A 12,846-nucleotide genomic window follows, 5' to 3' on the forward strand; every position below is an offset into this window, starting at 1 on the left:
TTGCAGCAGAAGGAACACACCAAACTCATTCTATGAGGCCACCATCACCCTGATACCAAAACCAAACAAAGACAACACACAAAAAAGAAAACTACAGGCCAGTATCACTAATGAACATAGAAGCAAAAATCTTCAACAGAAGTTTAACAAACAGAATTCAACAACACATTAAATAGCTCATACCCCATAATCAAGTTGGGTTTATTCCAGGGACACAAGGATTCTTCAATATAAACAAATCAAACAATGTGCTACATCATATTAACAAATTGAAAGATAAAAACCATATTATAATCTCAATAGATGCAGAAAAAGCCTTTGACAAAATTCAACATCCATTTATGACTAAAATTCTTCAAAAAATGGGCATAGAAGGAACCTACTCAACATAGTAAAGGCTATATATGATAAGCCTATAGCAAACATTATTCTCAGTGGTGAAAAACTGGAAGTATTCCCCCTAAGATCAGGAACAAGACAAGGTCGTCCACTTCCACCACTATTATTCAACATAGTTTTGGAAGTCCTACCTATAGCAATCATAGAAGAAAAAGAAATAAAAAGAATTCAGATTGGAAAGGAAGTAACAAGCTCTCACTATTTGCAGAGGACATGATACTGTACATAGAAAATCCTAAAGACAGTATCAGAAAATTACTAGACCTAATTAGTGAATTTAGCAAACTTTCAGGATACAAAATCAATATACAGAAATCACTTGCATTTCTATATACTAACAATGAAAAATCAGAAAGAAAAATTCAGGAATCAATTCCATTCACCGTTGCAACAAAAAGAATTAAATATCTAGGAGTAAACTTGCCTAAGGAGACAAAAGAACTATACACAGATAATTATAAGGCACTAATGAAAGAAATCATTGATATAAACAGATGGAGAGATATTTCATGTTCCTGGGTAGGAAGAATCAATATTGTGAAAATGACTATACTATCAAATGCAATCTACAGATTCAATGCAATCTCTGCATGCAGCCACTATGGAAGATGGTATGGAGATCCCTTTAAAAACTAGGAATAAAACCACCATATTCCCCAGCAATCCCCCTCTTAGGCATATACCATGAGGAAAGCAAAATTGAAAAGGACACATGCATCCCATTGCCTATTGCAGCACTATTTACAATAGCTAGAACACTGGAAGAAACCTAGATGTCCATTGACAGACAAATGGATAAAGAAGCTCTGGTACACACACATAATGGAATATTCAGTTCAGTAGGAATATTACTCACCCATAAGAAGGAATGAATTGCAATCAGTTCTAATGAGATGGATGAAACTAGAGCCTATTACACAGAGTGAAGTAAGTCAGAAAGAGAGAGATAAATGTTGTATTTTAACATGTATATACGGAATCCAGAAAGATGTTACTGAAGAATTTATTTGCAGGGCAGCAATGGAGAAACAGACATAGAGAATGGACTTATAGACATGGGGTGAGGGGAGGAGAGGGTGAGATTATGGAGAGCGTAACATAGAAACTTACGTTACCATATGTAAAATAGATAGGCAACAGTAATTTTCTGTATGGCTCAGGAAACTCAAACAGGTGTTCTGTATCAACCCAGAGGGGTGTCATGGAAAGGAGATGGAAGGGACATTTAAATGGGAGAGGATATATGTATACCTATGGCTGACTCATGTTCAGGTTTAACAGAAAACAAAATTCTGTAAAGCAATTATCCTTCAATTAAAAAAAATTTTCTTTTTTTTTTTCTTAAAGAACATTAGGAAACAAACAAGTGGGAAAAAAAAATCCAACAGCATTGTGGGAGACCTGGGTTCAGTCCCTGGGTTGGGAAGATCCCTGGATAAGGGAAAGGCTATCCACTCCAGTATTCTGTCCTGGAGAATTTCATGGACTGGATAGTGTGTGGGTTTGCCAAGAATTGGACAAAACTGAGCGACTTTCACTTTCTACATTATGGAAACAGTAAATCAAAGTCAGAACCTCCTGACATCTTGTTACTTAAGATCACAAGCATGTGCCCACCAGCTTCAGCAGCTCACTTTTGAAAAATTGTTAGAAATGTACCTCAGGCCTCACCCCAGACCTCTGAATCTGAAACAGCATGTTATTGACAAGATTCTAGGTGATTCATGGACACATCAGAGTACGAGAATCACTACTCAACAGAAAAAATAACCCCCATTTAAGTTGTTCTCAGATATAACATTAACTGAAGATAAAAGTATTTTAATCATATGTATGTGTTGCTTTCTCAGTGTTTAAAAAAATTACTCTAAACAAACATATGATATAAAAAAATTTTACATAAACTTTAAAAAAGGTTAAGGGCCTTTTTTTTTTTTTTTAATTTCCTTTTAGCATAGGTACAAATGAGTAAAAAAATAGTAATGGTAAGTGAGCTTGCTCTTCCTTTCAGGATCAAAAATAACTTCAAAATAATTACAAATGTGTAATTTTTAACCTGTTAGCCATCTACACAAGATGTCAGTTCAGTTCAGTTGCTCAGTTGTGTCCAAGTCTTTGTGACCGCATGGACTGCAGCACGCCAGGCCTCCTTGTCCATCACCAACTCACGGAGCTTGCTCAAACTCACGTCCATCGAGTTGGTGATGCCATCCAACCATTTATACCTCTGTCGTCCTCTTCTCCTCCTACCCTCAATCTTTCCTGGCATCAGGGTCTTTTCCAATTAGTCAGTTCTTCCCATCAGGTGGCCAAGTATTGGAGGTTCAGTTTCAGCATCAGTCTTCCCAATGAATATTCAGGACTGATTTCATTTAGGATTGACTGGTTGGATCTCCTTGCAGTCCAAAGGACTATTGAGAGTCTTCTCCAACACCACAGTTCAAAAGCATCAGTTCTTCAGTGCTCAGCTTTCTTTATCATCCAACTCTCACATCAGTACTGACTACTGGAAAAACCATAGTTTTGACTAGATGGACCTTTGTTGGTAAAGTAATATCTCTGCTTTTTAATATGCTTTCTAGGTTTGTCATAGCTTTTCTTCCAAACAGTAAGGTATATTATTGCTTTGGGAACCCCATGAATACTATGAAAAGGCAAAAGGATATGACACTAAAAGATGAACTCCCCAGGTCAGTAAATGCCCAATATGCTACTGGAGAAGTGTGGAGAAATAACTCCAGAAAGAACGAAGAGACTGAGCCAAAGCAAAAACAATGCCAAAACAACTGTAATAAAAACTGTAGCTTAATATTTAAAAAGCTACAATAATGAGCTGATACAGATTTATAGATATAATCAGTTTTCAAAAATTTTATAAAGCTGTTCTTGTTGGCTCTAGATTTGAATTTTATCCAATGTTCAAATGTAAGCAGTGCAATAATTCTATCAAAATAAATTCTTTGTATATACATGCATGACTGCTCAGTGGCTCAGTCATGTCCAACTCTTTACAACCTCATGGACTACAGCCTGTGGGGCTATTCTGTCCGTGAAATTTTCCAAGCAAGAATACTGGAGTGGGCCGCCTTTTTTTTTTTTTTTTTTTTTGGCTGGTGTTTAAATCCTAGATGCTGACTAAAAGGCACGGACTCAAATCACCTGCATTCAGTAAAAACAAGTTCCCACCACTAGCATTTTCCATTTCTGCTCACTGCTCAATTGAACTGCTTATGTATCCTGGCTCTGCTGTAAAGAAATTTTGGGCTCAAATCCCAGGATTGATTCCACTGCCACAGGATTGTCAGCTACAGAATTCTTTAAAATGTTCTTTCCTTCTACATTTATTTAACTCAAAGATTTGAAGTCTTAGTTGCCAAAAGTTTTACACTAACAAAAATTTCACAGCAGAACTAAGAGAATCAGAAAGCAGTGACTGAATCAATCATTTTCATACCCAGATGCTGACTGTATCTATAGAATAGAAAATGAATCTATTTGATAAACTAAAAAGCTATATACAATATACTCTATAAATACCTTTTACAAACATGCATACAAGGCTCAAGTAGAACAAGGCTGATGAAGTAACTTATGCATATAATCTCCATCAAATATGTAACAGCATCACTGCCATTCTGATTTCATCATCACATTTTACATAAAGAACAGAGGAAAAGGATATTAAAGTAACTACACCTTTGGTTTCACACTGCTATTGAAAATATCTGAATGATTATGACTTTGTAAAAATCCCATCAAACCAATTGTGCACTGAAAGTTTTTTATTTTAGTTTATGACTACTTTCAAAACTCACCTCTAGCAGCTGTTTTTCAATAATCAAAATCTGAAAAGCCTTGTACATCTCACAGCACTCTAATTTTCTTTCTTCCTCTATCTTTCTCAGGTCTATACCCATGTCTCCTATTTGACTATGAGCCCCACCCCATCCCTGGGATGTTCCTAGGTGAACCTCTCTCCATTTCTTGTGCTCACAGAAATACAGTTGCTCTGCTTTGCTTACTGTTCCATTTTATTAATTCTCTTGCTTGCTTCTGAGAGATTAGTTTTAAAGGTGGTGATTAGGAGTGAAATAATAAAGTTGCCCTAGGGCTGAGTGGAGTTAAAATAGAAGGCCTTAGATTCCTATCTGCTGATAATTAGCTGAAAGACCGTGAATCAGGCTCCTAACCTCTCTGAGCTTCATGTTCTCAGTTAAGAGAGGGGTTTGCTCTAGATTCAATTGACCAAAGGAACAACTATGATCCCCAAACCCCACCCCAGCGCCCAAGCTCTAACTTTCTGAGCACACGCGTAGGGGCTTCCTCCCCAGCCCTCCCATCCCTCTGTTGTCATGCACACAACTGAAGAAAAGTTCCCATGGGCCTCTCAGAGAACATGCTTCACAAAATTAAAAATCCAGTTGCAAAGGCCTTCCCAACATGATTACTGTTTTAACTATAGGTAAGGTAGAAGCCTACATACAAATTTTAATGAATTCACACCAAATTGTCATACCTTTAAGTGATGTGGCAATTCAAAATCAGGTTTCTCCTCCAAGATTAATTATGGCTGTCTGACACTATTACCCATTAAAATGTTTTAAAAGCCCACAATACCTAGAATTTCAAAAAGTGTCACACACCAGCAATTCCTATTAGTGAAAACAGGAATATGACAACTGAATATAAACAGAGGGGGAAAGCTGCCCCAGGAAGTTTTATAATACACATGGCCTAGCTTGCACTTCTACAGGGCAAGACGAAAGCTGGCACTGACCTTGGCAGGACTACCCAGGGCACCTTTCTATTAGGTTAAGGTTTCTTTTTAAATGCTTTGGAACCTCCGAAAGGAAGAGGAATTCTGTTGTCAACAACCAATTGTGCTGCTTGGTGTCACCTTTTCTGTTTCCTGACACACACATTTGCATTGCAATTGCCAGAGAAAATTTCTCTTTTCCCTTCTAATTGGATTGAATTGCTCCTAGATCTTTATTCTGGTCCCCAAAAGCAATAATGAGAGGGTGGAATACTTTAAGCTCAGTGGTAGAATTATTTAAATTGCTTACAAATGGATGGGTTCTTATGCCAAGGTAGGTGTTTCCTTCTCTTCCAGCTCCTTCCTTCGTACCCCACCCCCCACCTCTTTTTTTAAATGAGTTTCCTTGGTTATATTCTTTCTTACAGACATCCAATTGCATTTGTTTGTTTTCACTGTGTCTTTGGGTGTATAACTCTGTACATTTGTGGCTTCAAACTGTGCTTAACTAACAGGTCAGTAACACCCCCCTACACTAGGAGGGTCTTGCTGTATTTTTTGTATACAGTCTGTTCCCATTTCTTGGGCAACACAAACCTGGGTGTGGAGAGGAGAAAGGAAAAAAAACCTGCCTTGAGGCAAAATCTGTTCTTGTGGAATTCAGAAAGCCTTTCTCAGGACTTTCCGCTTGTCTATCTAGGCTTTTCCAACATCCTTTCCTGCCCTCTCTCCCTGTGAGCTCTCTTGCCCACTCCACCACAGTTCCCCATCTCTCCAAAATTTCATCAATCCCCCCTTGTATGTGGGGAAAATTATGAACAAGTACACATAAAGAGGTTAAGTGTATAATGTACTTGCCTCTTCCAAAGGTATTATCAGTGTTTAAACTACATAAATCATTAATGGTGGATTTTGTTGTTGTTGTTGTTTTTCAGATGCTAAGTCATGCCTGACTCTTTGTGACCCCAGAGATCCAGCATCACGGTCTTTTCCAATTATGTCTTAGATTCTGCCTTATCTGTACTTTTTAATGATTCTTAGAAGCAGGATGTCTTTCTATTCACTCTAGATATTGCTACATAAGCAGCCCTCTACTCATTTGGTTTGCTTTGCCTAGCACTATTCTAGAGTGGTAAATGGTACCAGAGCCTATATCCCATGTCTTTAATACCTTCTCATAGCATCCACATCATTCACAGCATGGATCACAGACATAAACACATGTACCTCCATCTTCTGTTTATTAGCTAGTTTCTTATCATTTACCACCTTATGTTGGTTTTGGTTCCTCTGCCAAAACACAAAACAAGGTTATCAAGGAACACTGATACCCATCTGTAAGATATCCCTTTGTATCAAAGATACTCCTTTCTTTCAAAGGGGCACAGAATTCTGATTGATAAATGTGGTTTTTCCTGTGGTCATGTATGGATGTGAGAGTTGGACTGTGAAGAAGGCTGAGCACTGAAGAATTGATGCTTTTGAACTGTCATGTTGGAGAAGACTCTTGAGAGTCCCTTGGACTGCAAGGAGATCCAACCAGTCCATTCTGAAGGAGATCAGCCCTGGGATTTCTTTGGAAGGAATGATGCTGAAGCTGAAGTTCCAGTACTTTGGCCACTTCATGCGAAGAGCTGACTCATTGGAAAAGACTCTGATGCTGGGAGGGATTGGGGGCAGGAGAGAAGGGGACGACCGAGGATGACATGGCTGGATGGCATCACGGACTCGATGGACGTGAGTCTGAGTGAACTCCGGGAGATGGTGATGGACAGGGAGGCCTGGCGTGCTGTGATTCATGGAGTCACAAAGAGTCGGACACGACTGAGCGACTGAACTGAACTGAACTGAAAGATCCTATCATCAGATCCTATCATCAGAGCAATATTTTGCTCTCTGCTGACTTTGAGATCCTTCACAGATGGCATGAATGCTAAAATGGTTGCATTATGGTACGTCAAATCCATGGTGTGATATATTTTATCAATTAAAAAACCAAAAAAATCCCATGCTATGCGGTCTCTAAACCCTATCTAAATAATGTGCTGCATGAATATCTCATTAAAATATAAGGAAAAAGGAAGAAAAGCAACTGCCCAAAAGGCCAGTGTATTCTGAACCACGAGGGGAAAAAAAATTGGTGACTGAACAAAAAAGATAAACTGACTCAGAACGGGTATTTTTTTTTCTACATTTAACAAATTTTCATGAATAACTATGAATAAAATAATGAGAGAGAAATAAAGCATGCACACACACACACATCACACAAACAATATGCAAAGGCAAGCTGGTAAGTAGTCTGAAGGGAGATTACAAGGGGCCCAAGAGCATATGGATGGAGAAGGAAATGGCAACCCACTCCAGCACTCTTGCCTGGAGAATCCCATGGACAGAGGAGCCGGGTGGGCTATAGTCCATGGAGTCACAGAGTTAGACACAACTGAACCATTCTCATTCACTCATTCAAGAGCATATGGAAAGGGATCATGACCCAGTCTACTAGGCCCAGGAAGATGAAAAAGAAATATTTCAGCTGTGATCTGAAGGGTGAGTAGTTTAAAGAGGTAAAGAAAGTTCAGAAAGCACTGCCTTGACAGATCATGAAAAGACTCTGAACAGGAAGAAAGTCTGGGCTATTTTAGTAACAGAAAGAAGGTCAGAATGACAGTATTCAAGAGATCAAAGAAGAGTTTGACATTGCATAAGCTGGGAGAAGCAGGCAACAACCCAACCATAGAGGCCTTCCAGAAAACTATGTTAAGAATTTTGGTAAGAATCAAGAGCAATTGGAAGAAATGGAAGCCTTTAGACTGTTTCAATACAAAAATGATCACACAGGTTATACAATAAGAATAAACCAGACAGTACAGAAAGTTAATATGGGCAAAATTCTTAGCAGATACACCAAACATATTCACAAAATAATTCACTTGAAAATTATAGTTTAGAATAGGGCAGTGCTTGTAAAGAGAGATAAATGGAAAGATTGGGGATGTATTTTGGAGGTAAAAGATCTATGTTTAATGCTATTTACTGAAACACATTTGTTCAATCAGGATTGTTGGGGACTCAATAGTAGACGTTGAATTTGGGGTGTCTCTGAGAGTTCAATCCCTGGGTTAGGAAGATCCCCTGAGGTAGGAAGTGGCAGCCTACTCCGGTATTCTTGCCTGGAAAATTCCGTGGACAGAGAAGGCTGGCTGGCTATAGTCTATGGGGCCACAAAAAGTCACATATGACTTAGTGACTGAACACACACACACACACACACACACACACACACACACTGAGAGCTATGAGGATGTAACAAGTAGGTAATTTACAATGCAATTTTACAGTTCAAAGGAGAAGATTGATTTAGAGATTAGAAGTCAGGAATTGTTGGCATACAGATGAATTGAAGCCCTGGTTAAGAGTAAAGAGGAGTTGAAGTTTTTGAGAATACTGAAAGAAGATAATCCCCAAAAAAGATCTATGCAAAATAATGAGGGTCTAGCTATCAGTGATCAGTGGAGGAGAACATCTTTTAGGAAAAAAAGGATAAAACCTTAAATGGGTAAATATAAGAGATACATTTGGTTATAGGATATTTCAATGGAATGAGAAGAAAATCAGTATGGACAGAGACTCAGAATTTCGTATCCTTCATCTGATGACCAATAAAATGGTGTCATCCCTAAAGCAGAAGTTTAATAAAGAAAGAAAAAACAGCAATAAAGAAAGGTCAAAAAGAGTTTAATTTGACAAAGGATTTTTACATGGGGTTGGAGAAAACAACTCATCATTTAATTCAAGTGTGTTTCTTCGCTATATTATATAAAGGACGCTGGGGGTGATTGAAGGAAGTGGTACAAAACATATATTTCTAGTTAGGACGATGACTGCTGCTCCTTTAACCATTTGTGAGAATGTCAAGGAATAAATAAAAGAAAAATATTAATTTTGAGGAAACATTCATTTTATAGTATAATATATCAATAAAATGATATTTCCTCAAATTCAAAAGTAAACACAACTGCCTCATTTCATGTCATTTTTCAATTGCTCATTTACCATAAAATATCAACACTCAATACTTTTAAGTAAAATTAAATTTCTACTTCCCTTCAGTTAAGGTTTTTATTTAAATATTTCACTAGAAATTTTATTTTATTTTTTAAATATAAATTTATTTATTTTAATTGAAGGTTAATTACTTTATAATATTTCACTAGAAATTTTATACTTCTACTTACGGCTGCTATTAGAGCCAATATGTGAGATAAAGCTATACCAGGGCAAGAAATTTGATGGACTCTACTTTCCTTCAAAGAAACGTTGAAAATAGCAATTTTTTGTAAAAGTAAATATTTTAATTTTTTAATATTATTCTCTAAAAGAAAAAAGTCCTTTTTAAAAAAGATATAGTTTTTGAATTGAATAAATTTTGCACACTTTAACTGAAATTTAGCATGCTATCCAAGGCCTACTGAAAATAAAAATAAATATTTATGTTGTAGGCCACCACATATGTATGCTAACACAAGTAAAGCTGTATATGGTCAAACATTCTATTATCAACTATGTCATTCTTTCTTCATCCAGAAGACTCTACAGACTCCTGACTTCAGGCAAGTTTGCTGCCATTGACCATACTAATAGGATGAAACTGGTAACTAGTATACACTGAAACTTCAGTGTTTTTATTTGGAACCATAAGATCACTTGTCTTTATTCCTTCCCATGTATAATATTAGTTCTCTTCTCCCAATATATACCAACATCCTTCTTGTTAATATCTTTCTTTATTGAACATTGATTTACAATGTTCTGTTAGTTTCAGGTGTACAGCAAAGTGATTCAGATATATACACACATATAATATATATAAATATTTTTCAGATTCTTTTCTATTATAGTTTGTTACAACACACTGAATACAGTTCCCTGTGCTATAGAGTAGTTCCTCATTGCTGATCTATTTTATGTATAGCAGTGTGTATCTGTTAATTATTTTACCTTTTCTCCCCATAGTACTTGGCACAATGTGTTTTCATAGTAAGTGATCAATAAATCATCCATTGTTTATCTTGTTGTATGTATGCCAGGGTCCACTTAAGTTGAAATTGAAGGTCATTTCATATATACAGTCACAAAAACAAGACCTGGAGCTGACTGTGGTTCAGATCATCAGCTCCTTATTGCAAAATTCAGGCTTAAACTGAAGAAACTAGGGAAAACCACAAGGCAATTTATGCATGACCTAAATCAAATCTCTTATGATTATACAATGGCGGTAACAAATATATTCAAGGGGTTAGATCTGGTGGACAGAGTTCCTAAAGAACTATGGACTGGGGGTTGTAACACAGGAGTTGGTACAGGAGTCAATGACCAAAACTATCCAAAAGAAAAAGAAATGCAAGAAAGCAAAGTGGTTGTCTGAGGAGGCTTTACAAATAGCTGAGGAATGAAGAGAGGCAAAAGTTAAGGGAAAAAGTAAAGATATACCCAACAGAATGCAGAGTTCCAGAGAATAGCAAGGATGAACAATGCAAAGAAATAGAGGAAAACAATAGAATGGAAAAGACTAGTGATCTCAAGACAACGGGAGATATCAAGGGAACATTTGCAAAGATGGACAATATAAAGGACAGAAATGGTAAGGACCTAACAGAAGAAATTAAGAAGAGGTGGCAAAAATACACAGAAGAACTGTACAAAAAAGGTCTTAATGACCCGGATAACCACAATGCTATCTTCGCTCACCTAGAGCCAGACATCCTGGATTGTGAAGTTAAATAGGCCTTAGGAAGCATTAAGATGTAAAAGTTGGGTTTAGAAAAGGCAGAGGAAACAGATCAAATTGCCAACATTCATTGGATCATATAAAAATCAAGGAAATTCCAGAAAAACACCTATTTCTGTTTCATTGACTATCCAAAACCTTTGATTGTGTGGATCACAACAAACTGTGGAAAATTCTTAAAGAGATGGAGATTACAGACCACCTTACCTGTCTCCTGAGAAACCTGTATGTGGGTCATGAAACAAAAGTTAGAACCTTACATAGAACAACAGAGTGGTTCAAAATGGGGAAAGAAGTATATTGTCACCATGCTTATTTAACTTATATGCAGAGTACGTACTGCAAAATGCCAGGCTGGGTGAATCAGAAGCTGGAATCAAGATTGCTGGGAGAAATATTAGCAATCTCAGCTATGCAGATGGTATCACTCTAATGGCAGAAATTGAGGAGGAACTAAGAGCCTCTTAGTTCATAGGAGCAGCGGCTGTGACAGACAAAGCAGGAAGTGCAGCGGATGCGAAGGACCACCCAAGATCAAGGGTGGCAACCAAGAGCACCAGGTTGCAAAGGCGGTGCAGCCAGGAGTGGCCGAGAGGAGCTACCCCACATCCGAGGTCAGGAGGGGTGACACTTCCAAGGTAAGTAGCAGCGGCTGCACTTTGCTGGAGCAGCCGTGAAGAGATACCCCACGTCCAAGGTAAGAGAAACCCAAGTAAGAAGATAGGTGTTGCAAGAAGGCATCAGAGGGCAGACACACTGAAACCATACTCACAGAAAACTAGCCAATCTGATCGCATGGACCACAGCCTTGTCTAATTCAATGAAACTAAGCCATGTGGGACCACCCAAAACAGATGGGTCATGATAGAGAGGTCTGACAAAATGTGGTCCACTGGAGAGGGGAATGGCAAACCACTTCAGTATTCTTGCCTTGAGAACACCATGAACAGTATGAAAAGGAAAAATGATAGGATACTGAAAGAGGAACTCCCCAGGTCGGTAGGTGCCCAATCTGCTACTGGAGATCAGAGGAGAAATAACTCCAGAAAGAATGAAGGGATGGAGCCAAAGCAAAAACAGTACCCAGTTGTGGATGTGACTGGTGATAGAAGCAAGGTCCGATGCTGTAAAGAGCAATATTGCATAGGAACCTGGAATGCCAGGTCCATGAATCAAGGCAAATTGGAAGTGGTCAAACAAGAGATGGCAAGAGTGAATGTCGACATTCTAGGAATCAGCGAACTAAAATGGACTGGAATGGGTGAATTTAACTCAGATGACCATTATATCTACTACTGCGGGCAGGAATCCCTAGGAAGAAATGGAGTAGCCATCATGGTCAACAAAAGAGTCCAAAATGCAGTACTTGGATGCAGTCTCAAAAATGACAGAATGATCTCTGTTCATTTCCAAACAAACCATTCAATATCACAGTAACCCAAGCCTATGCCCCAACCTGTGCCTCTTGGTGAAAGTGAAAGAGAGTGAAAAAGTTGGCTTAAAGCTCAATATTCAGAAAACTAAGATCATGGCACTTGGTCCCATCACTTCATGGGAAATAGATGAGGAAACAGTGGAAACAGTATCAAACTTTATTTTGGGGGGCTCCAAAATCACTGCAGTTGTTGATTGCAGCCATGAAATTAAAAGATGCTTACTCCTTAGAAGGAAAGTTATGACCAACCTAGACAGCATATGAAAAAGCAGAGACATTACTTTGCCAACAAAGGTCAGTCTAGTCAAGGCTATGGTTTTTCCAGTGGTCATGTATGGATATGAGAGTTGGACTGTGAAGAAAGCTTAATGCCAAGGAATTGATGCATTTGAACTGTGGTGATGGAGAAGACTGTTGAGAGTCCCTTGGACTGCAAGGAGATCCAACCAGTCCATCCTAAAGGAG

Source organism: Ovis canadensis, chromosome 1 (genome assembly GCF_042477335.2).
Source record: "Ovis canadensis isolate MfBH-ARS-UI-01 breed Bighorn chromosome 1, ARS-UI_OviCan_v2, whole genome shotgun sequence".
Taxonomy (NCBI): domain Eukaryota; kingdom Metazoa; phylum Chordata; class Mammalia; order Artiodactyla; family Bovidae; genus Ovis; species Ovis canadensis.